We start from the raw sequence: 23,687 nt of genomic DNA, 5'->3' as shown, positions 1-23,687 counted from the left end.
CTGCCTATTATGAAAGTTGAAGATTTTCAACGATATCATTGGCAAACCGGCATCGCCGCGCATGGCCGCCTATTCATCGAACATGATTGGCAGTACGTCACAGGATTTGTTACCACGCGGTTGCCATGGCTTTTACGCCTTTCCTATTCGCTTGCTTTATCCCCAACTTCACGGTCTCTTCTGAAAAGAGTAGGAATATTGAATACTATTGAAATATCCAGTGGCGGTGTCATTTTTTTGATCATTATTACTTTATTTCATTATTTTATACCGGTTATCCTAAACTTTATTCCTATATTTTTAGTATATTTGATAGTTAAGTTGTGTTTTATTGTTTTGTTATCTTGTTATAATGTTTTTCGTTCGTAGTTTTTAATTATTAATATCAAGTTTGATCGTATATTTGTGTTTTAAAACGAATAAATTTGTTAAGGGTAAGACGCTACATAGTCAGACAAGAGAAATAATAGCTAATTTATATAGGTAAGTTAATAATAACGTGGATGAAATCTCATTTGGTGTATTTCCTTGTGTTCATAATAGGGTTTGCGATGAAGAAGCTACAGAGAGTTCGCTTGAGTTGCCGCTTAAACGTAAACTTGAGCGGATATTTCTTTATACCGGAGTTAGCGTATCGGCTATAAAAAAATTCACACAGAAGATAAAAAAAAGGCTGAAAACTAACCCCGATAAAATGATATCCTCTCTGGAAAGAAACGACCACGTGAGACTGCTGTCGAAAAGCTCAACGACTTTTTCGAAGTGGTCAGGAATTTGATAAATAGATTTTATCTCGAATTCAAACTCGTCCCCACAATTAGAAAGCTTTTGCAAAAATTGCAGGAAGAATCGAATTTTCCTTTTGCAGGGAAACGCTTAGGGGGTTATTAAAATCAAATGAATTTTTTTGGCGTAAATGTTAAAATAACAGATAAATATTAATGGAGCGGCCCATTATATTGCAGAGAGAGATATAAATATATATACGCGAAATTCGAAAATATAGCCAAGTATTATCTATTTGGATGTAACATATGGGTAGACAATGACCTAACCTTTAAAAACTGCTGGCGGAGCGATACCATATCTGGTGTAATAGGCAATATCAGATCTACTGATGAGTAAAATTATGTTTTGTTTGCGCTTCCAAAGTTAACTATTTTCAAGATTTTTTTTTGCTGGAAATAGTTATATCTAAAATTATGTATTATAGAAAAAAATATAGTTAGTACAGATATATAAATAAATATACCTCAAGACTCAGTCTTGATCATCTGCTGATGGCAGACATGGTTAGCGAAACGTGCGTCCAGTGTAAAATTAAAAGTGTTTTGGTGTATTGTACTGATTTAGTGTTTTATTTTGCTGTGTAACACCAAAGGTTCCAACCCCCAGCTGTAATTATTTCTGCTATTATATTAACAACACAATAATAAAATGATTCAAAATATTTAAGGGAGCTTTAATAAAAGCTTTTAGTGTTTATCTGCTAACTCAACAGTAACGATTCAAACAGCATAAAGTTTTTTGAAAAAAATTATTAATCTGAGTTTTACGATACACATTATTTTCATATAACACCGTACGCCCATGCCTATTTTATGAATGAAATTGGGCGTGTTTTGTTTACAACTGCGTTCCCCTGCCGATACCCCGTAGCTACAGATCCGTTGGTCACACTATAGTCATATTAACTATTATAGCCCGTATGATTTCTAAAATAAAAAAATCAAGCGTGTTTTTATCAGAATTATTAAATGATTAAAAATAAGTAGAAATAGTTAATATTTATTAACTTCGTAAGTGTTATATTTTAATATAATTAGGGACTATCTTAAGTTTAAATTATGGTAAACTTGTATGAGTTTCAATCATTTATATTTAAAATGTTAGGAAAGACAATATAGATTTTAGGCAAGATAGAAGCCAATATGGGGGGAAGGACTGCGTAACTAGTAATTAAAACTTAACAATTTTTTTTTACTTGATATTTTTCTGGTCGTTCACGTTGCACTTTAACTCTTCGTTGTGTCACACACAATCTAAATTTCGGATATGATGCAGAACTGAAAAATTGGATTAAATATATTAATTGCAAGGTATGCAAAGAAATATTTTTGTTAACTTTGCAAATACATAGGGCATGCAATAATTTTAAAAAATTTTGACGTGAGATTACTTCATAATTTTTGGAAGTATTGAATGATAAAGATTTGAATTATTATGGGTCTGTTTTGTTTAAGAAGCTAACAAATAATTTCAAAAACTCAACTATCAAAATATATTGGTAGCAAATTTTTAAAAGTATGCATAGTTATAATGTTCTATATTAATTGGACATACTGAATGTAAACTAGGTATAGTTATTGCAATCGATAATATATTTTGCTGCTTATTTTCAGCACAACAAAATCCGTTATGATGAAACGAAAAAAAGAATACCGCTACTCATATTATGGGCACCTAAGTGATCGTGACCAATCACGAATCCGCACACGTTCATATCCATCATTAATATTTTCCTCACTAAATTCTTCACTTTTAAAAAAAACAATCACGATAAAAATCAAATATCAAAATTATTTAACGTTGCGAACGTTAAACTTGTTCACTATAAGTATCTGGAATATATTTGTGAATAGCGATCAATGATACGTTTACGTTACACTGCCGGAGTACTGACGTCACAAATGTCAAATTGCTTTGCAACGAACAAGGTTTAGTTCTTTTATATTTCTATTGAGCTCTTCCAAATGACGCCACAAGTTACTATAAAATGTAAAAAACAGGTGATTGTCGACAACCGCCGACTTGTGTCTGGTATTTTCAATACGCCTGTGATCGTTGCGCATGTTCAATGTTCAAATCTGTGAATTTTTTAATTTCAAATCGGTGAGTTTTATAACAAAAAAAACAAGAGATAAAAAAGTTTCTAAAGAAACTAAACTATCCAAATTAATTTATTTACCTGTGTTTGATGAGATTTTTTTTTTAAATTTCGTTAACAAGAATGAGAGTAGTTTATTTCAATCCCTTCCACTCATTTTAAAACAGTGAGAAAATTACTAGAAAGTGTTTTCATAACAGTAATGCTTCTATAAAATGTCATTAGTCTATCGCTGTTCGTTTTCAAGATAAAAAATAAAAACGTTATTTTTCCGCCATCTTTGTACCGCGATATCTCCCTAATGATTGACTTTTGACCCAACGTTTATAAAGCAAACTACCCTTTATTTTGAACAAGCAATCACCCCTTGAAGTTTTTCGCATTTGTTTTGAAACACCCGGTAGGTATATACAGGGTGAGTTTCCTACGATGTTCTCTACGGGTATCTCGGAAACTACTAGAGTTAGAGAGTCGGTTAAATGGGCAAAGAATTGCAGTTTTATGGGGTCATAAATATGCGCCTTTCAGATTTTTGAAATAGGTCATGGTTTACTAGATATTTCGAAAAAAACAAATTTTGGCTGTTTTAAAATTTGTCCCTAATTCAATTATAATCTATTTTAGACAAAAAGTTTTCAGATAAAAGTTGTAGATAATCACATCGCTAATGAGTTTGTGTTCTCCGATTTTTTCTAAAGCCTATTTTCTAAAGCCTACCTAACATATGTTTTTTTAAATGGAAACCATAGTTGGCCATAGTTTCATAAAAAGCGCAATTTTTTAAGCTTTTCAGCGATAAAAGCTATAACATGCTTTTTTCACAAAATTACTGAGTTATAGCCAATTCTTATCTTTCTTGACTAATTTCACTTAGGGAGCCATGGAAACAAGTTCAATCGTCGTTGCTCTCAGAAATGTGGAACTGTCACATCCAAATTTTGTAAACTAAAATAAAGAAAAATTACAAAAATTTATTTTCAAAAGTTACTGAGTTATAGTCAATTCTTATCTAATTTCTCTTAGTTGGCATGGTGTTCTTATTTTGTTATGATTTATAACTTATAAAAAGACAAAATATATTATTAAACGGCTTTTTATAATTTACATTACACAAATAAAAACTGAAAAAATTCACAGTCCTTTACAAAGATGCAACCGGGGGGGCATTGAAAATGATGAATAAAAACGTAAAAATATGATTAGTGTTAATATGAGTGTATTACATACATATGTTTAAATAACGAACTTAACAAAAAACAACAGATTTAAAGATTCACTGAAAAAGTAGTAATGTTAAAATTAAATAAAACATTATCAATAATAATTATGCGATCGCACCTATCCGTAAAACAAGCAAGCAAAAAAAAAGAATTCTTACGGAAAGTTACACTTTACGATATAATTTTTTAACTGTTAAAGGCAAACCCCATTTAAACACAAAACTTTTTAATACCTACTACTGTATCTAAAAGACGTTTTTTTAAATTACTTTACTAAATTCTTAGTCACGCTTCTGTTTTTCTTGGCTGTTGTGCGTCACGTCACAGATTTACAGGCCCACGTTTGCACCACAAGGCGATGCTGCAGACCACTAGGTAGACCGGTCGTAGAAATTTATGTTATACAACTTGTAGTCAATCTACACAAATATTATCAAAAACTGTTTTTCTTTTAAAATGTGTTCAGATTTTGTAAAAAGTATAAGTCAAAATCGCAAAACTTAAATTTGATACGAGTTTCTTAGTTTTTAACTAATATAGTGGCGAATTACAAAAAATCCTTTTCAATGAAAATTAATGAGTTAAATAAAATAATTTAATAAATTACTAGCTTTTTCTCGCGACTACGTTCGCGTTACACCTCGAATCGTTCATGCATTGATTTAAATGATTTTTTACTTCTTTATAGAGAGCTAGTGAGCATAGATGTTTTTTATTTTTCATCTTTTTTTATTTATTAAGAGCACTAATACTCTCTTTATAGGTTATTTTTTATTGAAGGATATTGATTATTATTGATATTCTTTGAAGGATAATTGAGGAAGATATATTTCGTTATGATGTCACTAAATAAACCCTTGTATAAAATTTTATACTGTCTGGTTTATAATGTTATAATATTGCATTTTCGTACAGCAAACTTTCATTCCCTATTCTACTCCTTAAGGGTATAAATTTCATAAATTCAGCTTTACCTTTGTGCCCATTTTTATGTGTATAATCCAGAGGTCCCCAAGTTTTATATAAATTTTTACTAACTTTACCCATTTGGTTGATGAATTTCAAAAATTTCTTCTAATTCTTTTTGGAGGATTTCATTCTTCTAGACCAAATAGTAAGGAATTTTCATACAACAAACTGTTCCGAGATAATTTTACTCTCTAAGAGGATGAATTTCCTAAAATCGATTTGTGTAGCTAATTCACTAATGTCGTTTAAACGAACCTTTGTGCTAATATTTATGTATGTAACGCTGGCGGCATGAACTCACTCTAAAATATCTAAAAACGTAATATATAACCTAACTGACACACCACTGACAATGACAAATAATTTATTTCTGGAGGTATTGTGTGTAGGTGTTTTTCAGGTATGTTTTAGTATTTAGTCATTTTACACAAAGAAATAGCCATTAAGCACTATAAAAATACTTCATAACAAATCTACACAGATATACCTTTCATTTAAAAAAAGAATCATCAAGATTGGTAAAGCGGTTTCGGCGGGATGGATGCAACAAAAAAAACCTTTGAGCTTTTATATATGTATGGATTAATTATTTTTCCAACATATTTTACATTGCAAATTTTTATAAATATTCAGACTCGCCAATATCGTACTCCACCGTATCCAGCCTGTTTAGCCAAACGTAGGCCGATTCCTCTTCGGCGGCGTCGTGACCCTGGCCGAAGGAAGAGTCTTGAAGACGCTCATCCGCGCATAGGAATAAGTTGACTGCGTAGCGTATTGCGTATTAATCGATTCTGAAACTTTCTATCTCGTATATAACATGTTACGCAAGTTTATTATTTTAATCTCGATTTTAATAGATAAATGTGTGAAATGCCACCTGAATATCTTCCGCCATGACATGTTTTACTTTTTGTTATGGTAAAGTGATTGGTATAAACTTTATTCAATAACGTATATTTTCCTCCATTTGTGATTTTTTAATTTTAAGCGAAAATTAAGTATAACATTTTAGGAAAAAGAAACACTGTAATATTTAAAAGAATCAGAAGAAATTAGTCTTATTTTGAAAGGAAAATATAGAAAAAACTCTTTCTATAGAAAAAGTCTTTATACTAACCAGAATCCGGTGACATATACACGGTCTCACCGGAAACATTACTTATTACTTCGCATAACTTGAAGAATATCTACTTTTAATAATGAACACTTCAGAAATACACCAGTAAAAACATTTATTATTTGAGATTAAAACTCGAATTAAATTATAAATATTAATTACCTATGTTGTTATAGCTTTTATAGGCCTGTTTAACGACTTAATAAGTTACCTAGCGAAAAAATCTGTGCGCGTACCTACCACTATTGTTACAGGTTAATTCGTTAAAGAAATATGTTACACAAGTTAAAAAACGCTAAAATTTTAATGGTATTACTTGTGCATTATTGGCCTTATAATGTAATTTGTTGGAATTATATCTTCTTTAAATATAATTAGACTTTTTAACGACTTTTAAGTTACCTAGGAAAAAATCTGTGCACGTACCTACCAGTATTGTTACAGGTTAATGCGTGAAACAAATGTTTTACATATTATTCGTAGTATTAGTGGTATTATATTGGAATCAGCTTGGCATTAGTGGGGCATTATATGAGAAATTTTGGTATTTAATTTGAATTTTTGGCATTACTTTGGCATTAGTATACAGACATTTGTCAGCGGTTTACTCCTTGTAGATAATCAAAAAGTTTTTTGATAAAATTTTCTTTTTATGTCAGATCATTTCTATGAAAAATTACATTAGATTTTTATTAAAGACGCTGGGTAAATAAAACATTGACTAATAAAGCTTGTCCACTTTAAATATGGGGTCACGAAATATCCTCCTTGGAGTGTTTGGGTTAAGGGGTGTATAATAAATTAATCGTTGTTTTATAATAAAAACCATAAAACATTTATTTGTGAGTAAAATAATGCAATGGTTGGATATCTCTCCTTTATAATTAGGTGACTAAAAATACACTAAAATAATTAGAAAAAAAAATCTTGTACTTATTTAGTAATTACGTCAATATTAATTAATTGACTTTCCAGTCTATTTTATTTTATGTACAAATATATTATTAAATTTTAAGCATTAAGTAATAAAACACTTTGTGGGGGGCCCTCTTATATCGTAAGAAGTTACGAAATATACTCCTGGTTACACCCCTTACAGAAAACAGTGTAAGGGGTGTAAATAAATTGTATAATCACTGTTTTTTATAATAAAAACTATAACACATTTCTTATTTGTGAGATTAAAAAAACAAAACAATACATTGGTTAAAATAAGTACATTCAATACATATGTATGTGTTATAACATAATATAGCCATTACTATTATACTATTATTATTAAAATAATATGTGTGTAACATATTTCTTTAACGAATTAACCGGTAATAGACATTTATATGCCCAGTATATTTTTGTTTAACAAACCAATCAGGAAAAATCCAAAACCTACCGTTATAGGAGGTATAAGATGATTAAACTTATATAATGACAACTACTTATCGGATAACAAATTAATTACTACTGTCAGCTAGTTCAGCTACTGTCTAGGTAGAATATACCTAGAGTACCTACACCTACCTATGATGTAGGTAGATTAAAGCTTATTTTGACGTTACCTCTCACTTCGGTGTCACAAGCTGAATTTTCAGGGATGGAAGTACAGTACATGATATGGGGACCCTTATTCCGAAAGTAGTACAAAATTAGACCGGGTAAAAGGGCACTATCATCAAAAATCGATATATTAATACCACCGTATAGAGAAAACAAATACTTATTTTTTGATCCAGTACACAATAAAGTCTTCGTAGGGAGTAATTTTTATAATTATTTACGGAAAAACATTTCCATTAGCGCTTATGACCAAAAAACTTTAAACATGAATAATCATTTCAATCATGCGAAAATTTGGTTTAAAAATAGATTTTTTAATATAACTTTCATTTAACGAAAAACGAAGGCCTAAATGAAAAAAAGAAACAATTTAAAAGTTTCGCTTATGTCTTGACAAGGTATCAAAGCAAACCCCATATTTTTTGCTTTTAAACTAATAAAGATATATCAATAAACAATTAGCGATGTAATGGTTTTTGCGCGCGCTGGCCGACTGCCGCCGCCGCGCCGAGATTTCCTATACCCTTGTATATATGACGTCATGGTGTGGCAAATGTAGCATTTTAATTCGATTTGGGCTCCCTTATATAGGATAACAGAAACATTTTCAATGTTAAAAATAGTATCACTACATAGTACACTTTCAGTTATTTTAGAAAATGTTCAAAAAATCCGCCATTGTTTTCAGTACATAAATGCATCTTATTAAAACTGAATTTCTAGCTATTATCACAGAACGACCGGTCGACTTAAATAAACTTCTCCTGTACCGCCTCTTCGAGTGCTTAATTCATAAGTTCTTTCGTAAACCTTGTTAATCAAACCGCATAAAAAAATCTTAAAATGGATAGGTCAGGTGATCGAGGAGGTCCAAGGAATTGGTCCACCTCTTTCTATCCCTGAGTACATAATTATTATGCAAATAATTTATAACATTTCTATCATTGTGTGGGGGGGAGGATGTCATAATGAAGTCATGTTGGAGTATCTAAATTTAACTTTTCTAACATGTCTTGAAAATCATTCTCTAAAAAGAACGTAAGTAACGTCCACCGGTCAACGTATCCTCGAAACTGTATGTCCAAGAAAAGTTAAACCAATAATCCTATACGCTTTTCTTCATTTGAAAAATTAATATTTACAATTTTTGTTTATTTTAATTTACAAAGCTTAGATGTGACAGTTTCACATTTGTAAGAGCAACGACGATTGCACTTGTTTCCATGGCTAACTAAGTGAAATTAGTCAAGAAAGATAAAAATTGGCTATAACTCAGTAAATTTGGGAAAAAAGCATATTATAGCTTATATCACTGAAAAGCTTAAAAAATGGCGCTTTTTATGAGCCCATGGCCAACTATGGTTTCCATTTAAAAAAACATATGTATATATACATAAGAATCAAACCACAAATGGCACATTAAAATCTGCATTATCTGAAATCAAACTATAGGTACCTAAACGGCCAATCAGCCAGACAACAGTGACAAGACGCCGACATCGATAACGCGATGAGCAGTTTTTAATAATTATTCCGAGTTAATACTTCAAGTAGCATTCCTTCAAATAAATTTTAATTTAAGTATTGTTAATATAGTCATATTAATGATTATAGCCTGTAGCCTGTATGATTTCTAAAATAAAAAATTAAGCCTGTTTTTATCAGAATAAATATTAAATGATTAAATATAAATAGTTAATATTTATTAACTTCGTAAGTGTTATATTTTAATATAATTATGGATTTATTAATTAAATAATTATCTTAAGTTTAAATTGTGGTAAACTTGTTATGAGTTTCAATCATTTATATTTAAAATTTTAGGGAAGGCAATATAGATTTTAGGCAGAAGAACTCAAGGGAAGGACTATTTAATTAGTAATTAAAACTTTACATTTTTTTTACTTGCCATTTTTCTCGTCTTTCACGTTGCACGTTGACTCTTCGTTGTGTCACACACAATCTGAATTTCGGATATGATGCAGAACTGATAAATTAGACCAAATATATTAATTGCAAGGTATGCAAAGAAATATTTTTGTTAACTTTGCAAATACTTAAGGCATGCAATAATTTAAAAAAAAATTGACGTGAGATTACTTCATAGTCTTGGATGATAAAGGTTTGAATTATTATGGGTCTGTTTTGTTTAAGAAGCTAACAAATAATTTCAGAAAACTCTATATATATATATATATATATATATATATATATATATATATATATATATATATATATATATATATATATATATATATATATATATATATATATATATATATATATATATATATATACATAAGTGTCCCCAGAAATAAGTGCAGATATTTTAACTGGTAGTATAGTTCAACCCCAGAAACACGCCTATGAGGTTTTTTTTGCGAAAAAAAAAATGTTGAAAATTTGATATTTTCCGGAAAATGTTGAAAAACTTTTGAGTGCCACTGTTCACTCCCCGGGAAATTCTTTTACCGGGCATAGCGAGTGTCGGAGAGAATGCAACGTTGCCACCTCCTACCATACCCACATTCTGCATGTTTATCTATAAATTCAATTATTTTAAGTTGCTTCAGAAAAAAATACGAAAATTTATTTTATTCATATTAGTGTAGGTTGCTCTACTAATTCTAGAGAAACGCGCAATATTTTAAATACTTTTAACAGTGGAGTAAACTGAAAAAATAAATCTTAACAATTATCATAGCTTCTTTTTTCGCCATATTAGGAAATATTTTCAATCGTTTCAATAAACAATTATAACCTTTAGTGTTTAGTTAGAGCTTACCCTTTTGATGAAAGTGTTTTTTATCCAGCACACATATACGCAAACACATACACACCAAATATCTATTAAACTGAACATCACAAACCTATCACATGCCTATCACTTTTAAAATATTATTTAAAATTTTTCACATGATAATAATCAAACACTAAACTCATAAATTCAATAAAAAATGTTAAAAAAAACTTGCTTTAATAACTTATATCCGGCGGTTAATGGTAGACAGACATTACGGGGTTTTCTTCGACATTTCTTCAAAACCGACGCAACCCCAACGACGATCTCGAAAACACTGAAGGAACAGGAAGGAATTACAAATTACAAATTTTTATTTGGGAATTTTTTGACTTAGTGTCCTCTACTGGACTGATGTATTACTATTATGGGTCAACGTTTTGGTGGTTGTATAAAGATAGATAAATCAATTTTCTAAATGTTTAAGGTATGGAGTAGGGATGTCCCAAAAATAAAATAAAAGTACAAGAAAGAATTAAGGTAAAATCAAAGAATATTCTACGTTATCTAAAAATATATAAAAATATGGGAAGCCCCGACAAAATCTGACACCTGATATCAAAGTGATAAACAAACATCGGCGCATGCGGCAGCGAGCACTTACACTTAATTTTTCAATTCACTGCTAGATGGCCTTTTACTAGGGATGCACTGCAAACAAATATTCCAGCAAAACTAAAGTGTTTTTTCTTATTCCAACAAATAAATAAACCTGTAAAACTGTATAAATAAAATCGGTCTTCGATTTAAAAAAAAATATCGATTATACCAAAAGATCGTTGATAAAAATCACGTCGATTTGATAAAAATCGATCTCCGATTAAAATCGATTCGAATTCTACATCCCTAGTATGGTGTGTAGTTCTGTAGTTTAAGGTTATGTTTCTGTTTAAGGTTATTTGTGGGTTATTAAACTCGCACAAAACAGAAAACAACAAAAAACAATGCAAATAATGCCAAATAAACCTGTAAAAAGAACTTTTATTATTCAAAATGAAATATTTAATTCAGTTGGTATACGAATATTTTTTATTTATTTATAATGTTTTGTGTCAAAAATATGTGAGAAATGAGGTAAACAGTTTAAATGTCTTAATAAATTCGTTTTTTAATTTATTAACCTTTCAGGTATCTACCTAATGGTAGGAAGAAATTATTTATGTAATGGTAGGAAAAATAATTTCACTTTAATTACGTATTAGAAAATCAGTAATCTTAAATTAGGATGCATCAATGGAGAAGGCAATTGTAATCACAATACAATAATAGATCTACAAATACCAAGCAATACATTAAATCAAAAATGTCAGTAACAGTGTTGTAATTATGTACTCCCTGTAGTCTTATTATGTATAAAGTTTTGTTTTACATGAAAATAATTATCCCATTTAATTATGCATTAAATTTTAGTGTCAGCTTATTGATAGCTCGATTACCAGTCAAATAGTTTCGATGTTTTCTATACTATGAAGAAAATTTGATCTGATTAGATTAATTCAGATGTAAATTTATGTTATATGGTAAGATATTTTTAAACAAACCAAGAAAGTTCTCTTCAGACAAGTTATGGTCTGAAATTGCAAATGTTAACGAAAAAGTTATACATGTAGTTTTCTATTCATAAATGATATTATTGATTTTATTCTAGGTGAATGTATCGAATCATATATTATGCAGAATATATTGAGAAAAATTGTAAACTAACTAAAAGTGCTAACAAAATTTCTTAGGAAGTTATCAATATACCTAATATAATAAAGAAAATAGACTAAAAAAACGTGTGTAAGTTCTTTTTTAAACTATTCTGTAAGTTACGTAAATGTGTTTCAAATAGGTTGCTTTTCACAATAAAGTCAATACACAGTAGTTATGCTTTACTTTTTCAAAACACCACTCTTGTTTTTTATTATCAACTCTCTGATTAATATTAGAAAATTTAGTTACATGAATATAATAGGAGCAGATAGTATGTTTCAAGTTTCAAATAATTAGAATATGATATGAGTACAAATAGCTTAAATATGATTGCTAATAAAATACTTAGTTTATACACATTTAGATATATCTCTTTAAATATAAATTAGTATTGCCACCATGCGATTAATGGGAAATACAATATGATCGTGAAAAAGAAACGGCGTCAGCGATGGCTATGAAATAAAGATCGCTGTCAATTTATGTGTAAAATTTTATGGAGAATGTCACCGACCGTTATTTTCAAGCCATTCTGGACGCCGTTTTTTTCGACCATACGGTATTTCTAGGTATGGAATTATGTCTCTAATATGTACTTAGGTAATTTTTTCCATTTGCCTATTGTTAATTATAACGTCGTCAAACTATAAAATTTGCTATATTTTTTACTTAATTTTTTTTAGTAATATCAAAACATGTTTTGAATAGTTTAATTAGTAATAAAGCTATACTAACATGTTCAGTTATTTTATTTTCTATAAAGCTTTTTTGATAAAAAAATAAGTATGCATGCTAAGACGTTAAATTGCATGAGAAATTATGATCGATGCCATTTACCATCCAATTTTACACAATAAAATGCCATCGATCGTAATTTCAAAAGCAGAAAACTTGCCGCCGTTTTTTCCAATGAAATGGGCGGTGGGGAGAAAATTACAGATTCCTGTATTATATTAACGACTAACGACATTATTAATCGCATGTACACAAAGCATGTACACTATTAGAAATCGATTTAATTTCTAATATTATCGAGCTTTTAAAATTCGAGAAAGTGATCGGAGATTGTGTTTGAAGTGTTGTGAAATGTTCGTTAGTGCATATTTTTGTGTCAGTAATCGGCATCGGTATAGACAAATCGCGATGGAGTATACAATTCCGGAGAAGGTGGATATGCTAAGAAGAGCATACTTCCTGGCAGGGGAAAGCGCTGTAGAATCTCGGAGGCTTTATTCCGAAGAGTATCCGAATAGACAAATCCTAATGCTCGAACCTTTGTAAGTATGGTTCAGCATTTGAGGGATTCGGGAAAAGCAACGAAGAATTGCTGTAAAACGTTAAAAATTCCATGCTCAGAAGAAGGAGAGCATGTATTGGAAATGGAGGTCGTCATTTTGAACAATTATTATAATAGTATGCAGTCAGAAGCGAAGGGTATACCGGATGGTGCATCATCGTTGGAAATATAGATATCCATGCAAATTTTGAACTGTCCAGATATTGGATCCCCTTGTTCAAATTTGTAATGTATCTTTAAAACCATTTACGATTTAGCTCTAAAATTAATAGAGGAGCCAATATTTCCACAGTTGAACATTTGCATAGTGTTGTTAAGAATTGTAGTGAAGTGTTGTTAAGTGTAGTGTTATGTGCAGTTTTAAGAGTGGTAAAATGGATAAAACAGAAAGCTGTGCAGTTATCTCTGCTATAGGGATATGTTTTTTATTGTTTGGTAGTTTTTTTTTCTTTTAGTTTATTTTGTGGAATGTGGAAAGTAGGGCTACTGGCGAACACCCACTTAAAAAAAGTAACACACCGCTGCAGAACCTCTTGGGTGGTGTGGAATTTTGCAAGTACTTTTTAAGTCTTTCTAGTCGATGTGGCAACAGCGGGCGACGAACAAGCCGAGATCCGCGAGATTTCTCCCCTGCGCCGGGGATCCGCGAGATCCCCGGCGGCTCTCAAAATGTCGCAATTTTTTTTTCAAAGTTTCAAGTTTAATAACTCGGTTATTTTCAATTTATTATATATATATATATATATATATATATATATATATATATATATATATATATATATATATATATATATATATTATATATATATATATATATATATATATATATATATATATATATATATATATATATATATATATATATATATAATACTCATTCTGATTGGTTTAATCTGGCTCCATAACAAAACTGTGGGTTCGAAGTGCTATTGCAAATTAATGCAATTAATTCTATGTATACACTTTCATAAAAAGCCATCACGATAAAAATTAAATATTAAAATTATTTAACGTTGCGAACGGTTCACTTGTTCACTATACGTATCTGGAATATATTTGCGAATGGCGATCAGCGATACTATGGTGCGTCCAGACCTGGGGAGAGGAGCGCGAGACATTCCAAATTCGCTGTGTGGACGAGTGTCGCGAGAGCCTCGCGAGTAAACCCACGTTGCCTCGTTGCTATCCGTCCCCTGTCTGGTTTTTCAACGGCCGATCAAAGAAAGCTCGAAAGCCTGGACGTGTTTTTGGTAGGCTTGCCCGACTGCGAGATATTAGCTCTTATTTATCAATTTCAACTATTTTTGATAGTATTTTTTTGATAGTATTTACAAATTTTGCGTCACTGATAATTTTTACCCTACCGAAATCCAACATTTCTTTAAACAAATTGAATTATTACAACATCTATTAATTTTAGATATATATCAAAAAATGCAAAAAAAGTTACCGAATTGTTCGTATGCATAACCCAATAAAAATAAAAAATAGGGTATTCCCATTAGAAAATATACTCTATAGCAATGTTAAAATGTGCTTCTTCACCTTACCAATAACTTTTTTAGTTAACATTTTGTTCTAAAAACGTTAAAAAACGTATATTATGTAAAAAACGTGGAGTAAGGGATAAAGGGGAAAACAGCCAAAAAGGGGAAAACCGACGATGAATGCCATGTTAAAGACCGAATACCATATTAAAGAAACAAACATTTATTACTGTATGCGTTATTATTTGGCCATGGTTTGTTATATTCAATTGCAATTTAATATGTGTTTGGCTTCCTTTCACTATGATCCCACTCGGCTTGTCTCGCGGCAGGTTTGCGTAAAAATGGATAGAAAATGTCTCGCTCTCGTTTCGCTCTTGTCTAGCTCTCGTCTCGCGCTCGGCTCGTCAGGTCTGGATGCACCATAGACTGCCGGAGTGCTGACGTCACGAATGTCAAATTGCTTTCCAAACAAGGTTTAGCTCTTTTATATTTCTATTAAGCTCTTCCAAACTACGTCACCAGTTAATATAAAATGTAAAAAAACAGGTGATTGCCGACAACCGCCGACTTGTGTCTGGTATTTTCAATACGCCTATAATGGTTGCGCATGTTGCAAAATCTGTGAATTTTTTTACCAATATAACAACCCCATCGTTTTTATTATATGTAGCCTCATTATAAAATGTGTGATATTCTGCAATATTGTATTTTTTTATGGAATCAATTTGGAAAGTTTCAGTAAGTACAATAATATCTATATGATGCAATTTATATGTTCCTAAAAATAAAATAAAATTATCAATATTTTTATTTAAACTTCTGATATTAAAATGAATTATAGTTAATACATATTCTTTGTTATTTTTAATAATTTCTAACCTTTTCATGTCCACCATTTCTCCTTGTATATCATTTTCTTCATTTATTTGTTCTAATATATCGTCTTGTGTATTAAATAGCGTTAACTAGTCATAATTAGTTTTGTTTCTCAAAAGATTTATGTGGTATTTCAGAGATGGGCATTCCGGGTCAAGGGCTGTGTGATTGGTCTTAAGTTAAAGGTAGTATCTTTCATTTGCCAACATGGCAGTTTATGCACATTTTTGTTTTCTTACATCCACGGGTACTGTGGTTTCCAGCACAGGTTCCACACACTTCATTTTTCGTACATTTGGAGCTTTTATGATGAAAACCTTGACTTATGTATAGCTTTCCATATTTTAGCATCTTGCACAGCAACTCTCCCGAGCACTCTGCATATACTGTAGAGTTCTGTTGTTTTTTTGGCCTTCTAATATAAGTTATTCTTGAATGGTCAAGTGCTCCAGTCCATTTATTTTGCCTTCGAATTTTTGAATTTTTGATTCTAAATTCTTCATGGATTCGTCTCCAGAATAACCAGGTATTTTTATTTTTGAGGAATTTTTCTTAGGTAGTTCTATTTCATATTTTCCTTTAAGTTTTCTTTCAGCTTCCTCTTTAAATTTTTCCATATCCTGTTTTGTATCACATTTAACTATTATATTTCACCGTTTGGCTTTTTTCAGATTCCTAATTCTTATATTTAACATTGCTGGATTTATTGACTCTTCAATTTCCTGCTTGTTTTTTGTTGAATTTTGTCCTACCTTTGGCTTGATGACAATAGTTGGCAAATTTGTTTTGATGTCCTTGTTGTTTTGGTTACTTTTCAAAGCTGTTGCATATGATTCGTCCTTTGACGACGACTTTATTTCAGATTTAATTATTTCTAAATCCTTCTTCATCTCTTCCATTAACTTTATCATCATAGGCATCCTGACCAAAAAACCCTTACAATCACCGCAATATTAATAGCAAGGTTCGCTTTTGCAGAGGCATGCATTTTACTTCCGATGGTGTGATGTTAGCGCACTTCTTGTGAATCCGAAGTAAACATGAATCGCACTTATAATATTCTTCTATACACTTTTGTTTGCATTTCACGCAGGTGTCTGTGTCCGTCATTTTTGTTTATTGTTATTTTATTTGTTTACTTCTTTATACATTCCACAATACGAGATACCGCATGCCGACCGACTCGACTGCGACAAAGCAGGAGAGGAATTTACGAGCACTGGTTTTTTATGCACTATTGTTTAAGTGTTTATATCAATTTTAGGACGATACCTCCAGTTTAAAATGTTAATAATTATACATCCGGATTGCAAATCACAAATTTCATCGCTCTATAGAAAATCTCGATCTTCTATTCACTAAAACTCCCGAAAAAAATACATTTATTAGGAGCATAATATCGACGCGCTATCTGCTAGACACCAGAATACATTCTCTTGGTAGATACTTATTGAAAAATAAAGATCGAAGTGATCATTTGGATCTTGAACCGTCTTGTGACACGTGTAATGCTAAATATATCGGCTCATCGGCCGCACTTTCGGGCGAAATTTTAAAACTTGAATTAAGGAACATCTTAGATGCCGGAAAACGAATTCTTCTGGTTTCTCATATTTTTCTAACATCTAGTTAATGCAGACCAGAACTTGGATATGAATAACAATAATTTTAAAATATTACATAGAACAAATAAGATTAGCTTCCTGAACCATGCAGAAACTTTCGAAATTCAAAAATCCTATAATAGAAAGGATTGTTTATTTCTCAATTCTCCAATATCATTAGATTACATACCGGTATATTTTCAGTTCATGTCTTAGTCAAATTTCTCTAATCTATTTCTCAATTCAAAAAATCTTTTGTTCTTAACCATAGATAAATAAACTACTCTATTATTAATTTCTTAACCTGTCTAATATAACACTAGTTATTCTAGTGATCTGTAATTTTGTATATAAAAAAATTTCAATTTAACTTTTATTAATAAAAATAAAATAGTTGTATCTATGAACTAATTTAATTTCTTTGATGGATAATTTTGTTATAATTTAATTATACCAATTTTACATAATACGCTTATTAAAACCCATTAGCAACTATCAGCAATTAAAGGTTTCCTTCTTACTTGACGTATTTTCGATGGCTAAAACATTAGTATTCACCTAAATCTTAGATTTAATAGACATTACTAAGTTCTTTGAATATATTAACTGTTTTTAATCTAGCTTCCAAAACTTATTTTCTTTCTAAACTACTAGATTACTGGATATTTATATTTATTTATCGGGAGTGCGACACGTAACAGAGAATGTATTCAGTGGTGGATATTGGGGGGAGTATAGTTGCCTTTTAACGACGTTGCTTATCAGCAAAGTGCTGTACCGTCCCACACACAGAGGGCGTACATAAGATTACTACTTGTATTTATATAAAATTGTTTAATATATAGATAAAAATTTTCAGTTAAATAAAAAATCTTTCATTATCAGTTCTTAGTTTTTCAAAAAACTCGAATATGAAAATTGAGGTTCTCCATTTAGATTGCAGTAACAGATGGGCGACGATATAGTAGAGATACTACATACATACATACTGCCATTACTCGCTGACGAGTATTCGACAGGCATAAAAAGATGGTCACGCAAGGCGTTTTCTTTCATGAGCATTTCTGTGACTGAAAAGCCCGATACGTGATGTTATTTGCCTACCGCACTCCGGACATTCAAAAATCTCATTGCTTTGTTGCCTCTTTACTTTTTGGTTGTCGCTGTTAACTGAGTTTACAATTCTTCTTCATTGAGTTCTATTGTGAACAGCTTCTTTCCAATGATTCTCCATGTTAATCCCCTTTAAGTTTTCGTGGAAAATGTCCTTGTACCTTTTGAGTTGTCCACCCGGCCTCCTCTTACCGTCTACAAGCTCACCGTAGAGCAGAGATTTTGGTATGCGGTTTTCTTGCATTCTGCATACGTGACCAGCCCATCCTAAACGCCATTTTGTAACCATGACTTCAATACTCTCGCAGTTAGCTTTTCCAAGGACCGATACGTTTGAGACATGATGGAACCACCGGATTCTTAAGAGTTGTCTCTGTTGCAACTTGTTTAATGCCTTCATGTCTCGCTCGTAATTGCTCGGTACACCGCTAGTTTCGTTTTTGTACTCAAGTCATGATTGTAGAAAACCCTGTTTTTTAATTTCCAGAATGCTCTTGAGGCGCTGCTAATCCTGTGCTGAATTTCAGAGTCGATATTGGCCTTTTCCGAAATCAGACTGCCGCATGCCGAGGTAATTAAATTCCGCTACATATTCCAATAGTTCTTCTCCGATTTTTATAGCATTGTTATGATCTTCCGGGGGAGTGCACATGATTTTGGTTTTGTCGATGTTTAGCTTCAGGCCCAAAGCCTCGTATGCCCAGGTATATGTGTTCAACATTTCTTGTAATTGTTGTAACGTGCTTGCAACTAGAGCGCAGTCATCAGCGTATTGAAGTTCTGTGATGAATTTTGTACGTGTTTTTGCCCTCAGTCTTTTTATGTTGAACAGACCGCCGTCATATCTGTATCTAATGCCCAATCCTCTCTCCTGCAGTTTGTTGTCCACTATAATGAAGAGCGCTGTCATGAATATGTTGAATAGGAGAGGCGCTAAGACACATCCCTGCCTAACTCCTGTATTTGTCAGGAAGGGATCGGTCAGTGATCCATGATGTGACACTCTTGACTGGTTGTTGTTATGGAGGCTTTTACACACTGTAAGAAATTATTTGGGTACTCCGAACTTTTTCATAACTGCCCAAAGTGCATCTCTGTTCACAGAGTCGAAGGCTTTTGTTAGATCGATGAATGCAACATAAAGTTTAGACTGCTGCTCTTTTACTTTTCCCTGTAGTTGGCGGATGGAAAATAGGGAGTCGACGGTGCCACGGTTGGTGCGAAAACCGGTTTGCGATTCTGGATTACAGTTGAGGGTTGGAACCTTTTGTGTTACACAGCAAAATAAAAACACTAAATCACCACAATACACCAAAACACTTTTACTTTTACACTAGACGCGCGTTTCACTAACCATGTTAGTCTCATCAGCAAATGATTATAAACTAGTGTTTTTATTTTGATTCTGGAAGGATTTTTTCTATATGTGGGTGAAGGCGATTTGACATAATTTTTGCATGAATTTTTCATCCGATAGCCAATAGTGAAATTCCCCGGTAATTTCCGCAGTTTGATGCACTTTCTTTGTTCTTAAATATATTCACTATATTCGCGTTGCAAAAGTCTTGAGGTACCTCGCCGCTTTCCCATATGACTTCGAAGAGAGCTTTAAGATGACCAATAAGTTCTTTACTTGCACACTTATAGATTTCCACCGGGATCGCGTCACAGCCAGCTGATTTGTTGTTTTTAAGCTGTTTTATGGATGCTCTTATTTCTTGTTCTGTTATCGGAGTATCTAATACATCGAGGCTGTTATACTGAGGTATTGTGTTTAGTGCTTCCATATTCGGGTTGTTTTCTTGGTTAAGGATATGACTGTAATGCTCTTTCCAGCGGTTTCTAATTTGCTCTTCCTCTTTTAGAAGTTCGCCATTTTGTGCCATGATTGGGCAGCTTACCTTCTTGGTTGGGCAGTATACTTCTTTTACAGCCTCAAAGAATTTACCATAATCGTGATGCGTGGCGTACTCTTGAATCTGAGTAGCCTTTGGAGACCACCAATCATCCTTTAATTAGCGCAGATTTCTTCGAAGTGTGTTGTTGGCTGCTTTAACGTTGTCTACCAGCCTTGGATTGTGTGGATTTGCAGTGACTGCTTGATGTGCTCTATGCTTTTGTTCCAAGAAGGCCTGTATATGAGGCTGATTTTCGTTAAACCAGTCTGGTTGTTTAGTTTTTAAGATTTAATTTACATTGAATGTAATTTTTTTCATTTGTTGTTTATTTAGAGGTTAATTTACTACTAATTTATAGCTATATACATATTGTAAAATTGTCCTATAATGGGTTTGTTACTGTTGGGCAATAAAGATATTATTATTATTATTTTAAATTTTGAGACACTTCTCAACATGAGAAGGTAGCTAACGGATCTTGCATTTAACAAGTAAGAAATTCAACTTAACCTATCAAATGCTTAAAATTTTTCTCACAATGTGGCACCTCTGGAGAATAGCTGCATTCTGAATTCTTAGAATAAGTCCTTTAGGTAGAGCCAACTGTTCTAGATTTCCCGCAAAATACTTTGATACGAATCCAGTTGAAGATATACCGATGGGGACAATTCGTACTTCTTTTAACTTCCAGGCATGTTTGATTTCTACAGACAAATTTTGATATTTTGCTATTTTTTCCCTTTCTGTTTTTTGTAAGTTGGCACTCAGCGGGCAGGCAATATCAACAAGAATGACATTTTTGTTTGCTTCATCGATGATGACGATGTCTGGGGGATTGTAGTCAACTGTTCTGTCTGTTATTATTGGCCTGTCCCAGTATAAAAATGTGTTGTCCGATTCCAGCACTGCAGCAGGCAGATACTTATAGTATGGGGGAGGGTTATCGATTAGCTGGTATTGAATTGCCAGTTGCCTATGGATAAATTTATGCAATTTGATTATGCCTTCCCAAATATGCAGAGTTTGATAATCCTGAGCATCCCCCTATTACATGCTCTATTGTTTCACCGAAGCTATGACATACCCTACACACATCCACAATCTCTGTATTTTTGAGAAGATATCTCTCATAGTTCCTGGTACGGATCACTCCATCTTGAACAGATATGATGAATCCTTCGATCTCTGCATGAAGATTTCCCTTAGTTAGCCACAGCAGCGATGATGCTTTGTCAACAGTTGGATCGTTTAAGGCCGTAGGATATTTTCCATGTAGTACTTTATTTTGCCATTCTAGGTGCATTTCTTCTTTTCGTCTGTGGTCTGTGAATATTGATGTTAAACACTATATCTAACATTAATCATTTTTAAGACAAATATATTTAAAATTTTTGGACGAAAAAAACTACCTGACAAAAAAAATTGTACAGCCTAAAAGTCAAATTTAGTGATTATCACAGCCACTGTGACATAAAGAAAAGACATGTGGCTATCGATTTCAAAAATTAAATTGTTCAACTGTCATATAATAATTACGGTAGCTGTCATGGAATTGAGCGATTAAAAAATTATCATAAATAATATTTTTTAAATGGAAACCCACTTTTATATTTCACTCGTAAAAAGGTTTTTTTGGTTTGGTTTGGTTTGTTTCGTTTTTAGGAAAGGTTTTTGAATTCGTTACGTTTTAACTATATAGACATATCCTATATATACCTAAAATAAATCGTTTTTAAGTTATTTAAGATTTAGTTTGAAAACGTATATTTTTCTTGATTTTTTCTAGCTTTTCTAGCTTAAGTTAGCTTTGACATTAAGTGTTAAACAGATAGACAATTTGTTTCCATCTGTCAGAAAATGAATTATTTGAATTTCCTATATTATAAATACTGTAGCGTTTTTTTATGAAACATTACCACTGCGAACGGCAGTTTTTCATCGGAGAGCAGTCGTGGATAAGGTATTTCACTAGAGAGAAAACTAATCAATAACAATAAACAAAAAAATATAGATATTGGGCGCCAGGCATGTACAGAGAAAGAAAACACAGTTGTTTATTACTTAAAACTAGTGACTATATTCATTCATGATGTATCCTGATGGTAAATAGCATTGTACAATTTTATTAATTATTATAGTGGTTATATGTCGAGTAAAAGCTATGTATGTAAATATTATTAAATATGTTCTTAACAATCTAACCACTAAACATAGTCTGTACGATAATACATAAGATGTACGTTATTGTTTAAGACTGAAAATGTTTTAAATGTTAAATGTAAAACTAGAACTTAAATCTACACTTAGCTGTTTTTTATGTAATCTTGCTTCAAACAGTAACAGCGTGAGGTGGTCTCGCATCTCTGTACTGTCTGTCGGCGATCTTGTTGGCCAAAACAACGAAAGGGCCAGAAGGAGGACACCATGAATCAATACAGCCGTAGCTAATGACTAGGCTTAGATATGGGAGCGAAGCAGCATGGGGCTTACGCTGTATCCATACTGTGGCAATATGGGGACACTACCCGTACCTTGGAACACTACTAGGACCTTGGATAATGTCCGTAACTTGGACCATAACCTTGGACATAGTCCGTCCATAAGACCCTAAAAATACCAAACTCTTGTTTAAAATCAAACAAGGTCCAATAAGCAAAATGAACCTACCTCGAATTACTTCCGAGGGCTCACTAAATAATAAAGAACTTGTCCTTTCTTCCATGTGACATTCTGGAGGACAAAAGAAAAGGTACGCCAACGTGCCAGCAAAATACAAATACAAGTTAGGTTGGAGCATCCGTAACTCTACCCAAAAATACGCAGTAATAATAACGAATCAAAAAAGATAATATCTCATTTTTACCTGTAACTTCGAAATAGCAGCTGATTCAAATTATACAGCAAGATTTTTATAATTGCAGTTTCTCGAAGCAAGGATTTTTTGACGGTGACAGTAGAACGGTCAAAGCCAAGTGAAGTTAAGCACGGAGAGGCGCCTTGAAGCGATGTTGACAGCGCTCCACAGAACAGTGAAACGATAGCAGGGTTGCCGACTAGAGAACGTAAAAATTATGCTAAGCGCGTCAAATAAACTATCCGGCCTGAACGAGAGGGAATCCGGTGATGATAGGACAGACATCATATAATATATATAAAAAAGACAT

General features: G+C 32.2%; 1 protein-coding gene and 1 long non-coding RNA gene across 2 annotated transcripts in view; one reads left to right on the top strand and one right to left on the bottom strand.

Annotated features, from left to right (window-relative positions):
* The window catches only part of LOC115887579 (runt-related transcription factor 1-like), a 101,517-nt gene that overhangs the window by 24,915 nt on the left and 52,915 nt on the right, over positions 1 to 23,687 (bottom strand). The gene's annotated exons all lie outside the window — the stretch shown is intronic.
* On the top strand, positions 11,606 to 12,005 carry LOC115887580. The gene is made up of 3 exons (XR_004051116.1): positions 11,606 to 11,624; positions 11,679 to 11,855; positions 11,961 to 12,005. It is a non-coding gene; the product is annotated as an uncharacterized LOC115887580 (long non-coding RNA).

The sequence above is a fragment of the Sitophilus oryzae genome, unplaced genomic scaffold (assembly GCF_002938485.1).
Source record: "Sitophilus oryzae breed Bouriz unplaced genomic scaffold, Soryzae_2.0 scaffold_578_pilon_pilon, whole genome shotgun sequence".
NCBI lineage: Eukaryota > Metazoa > Arthropoda > Insecta > Coleoptera > Curculionidae > Sitophilus > Sitophilus oryzae.
The sequence above is the reverse complement of the archived record's forward strand: the minus strand, read 5'-3'. Positions and strand labels throughout refer to the sequence as shown.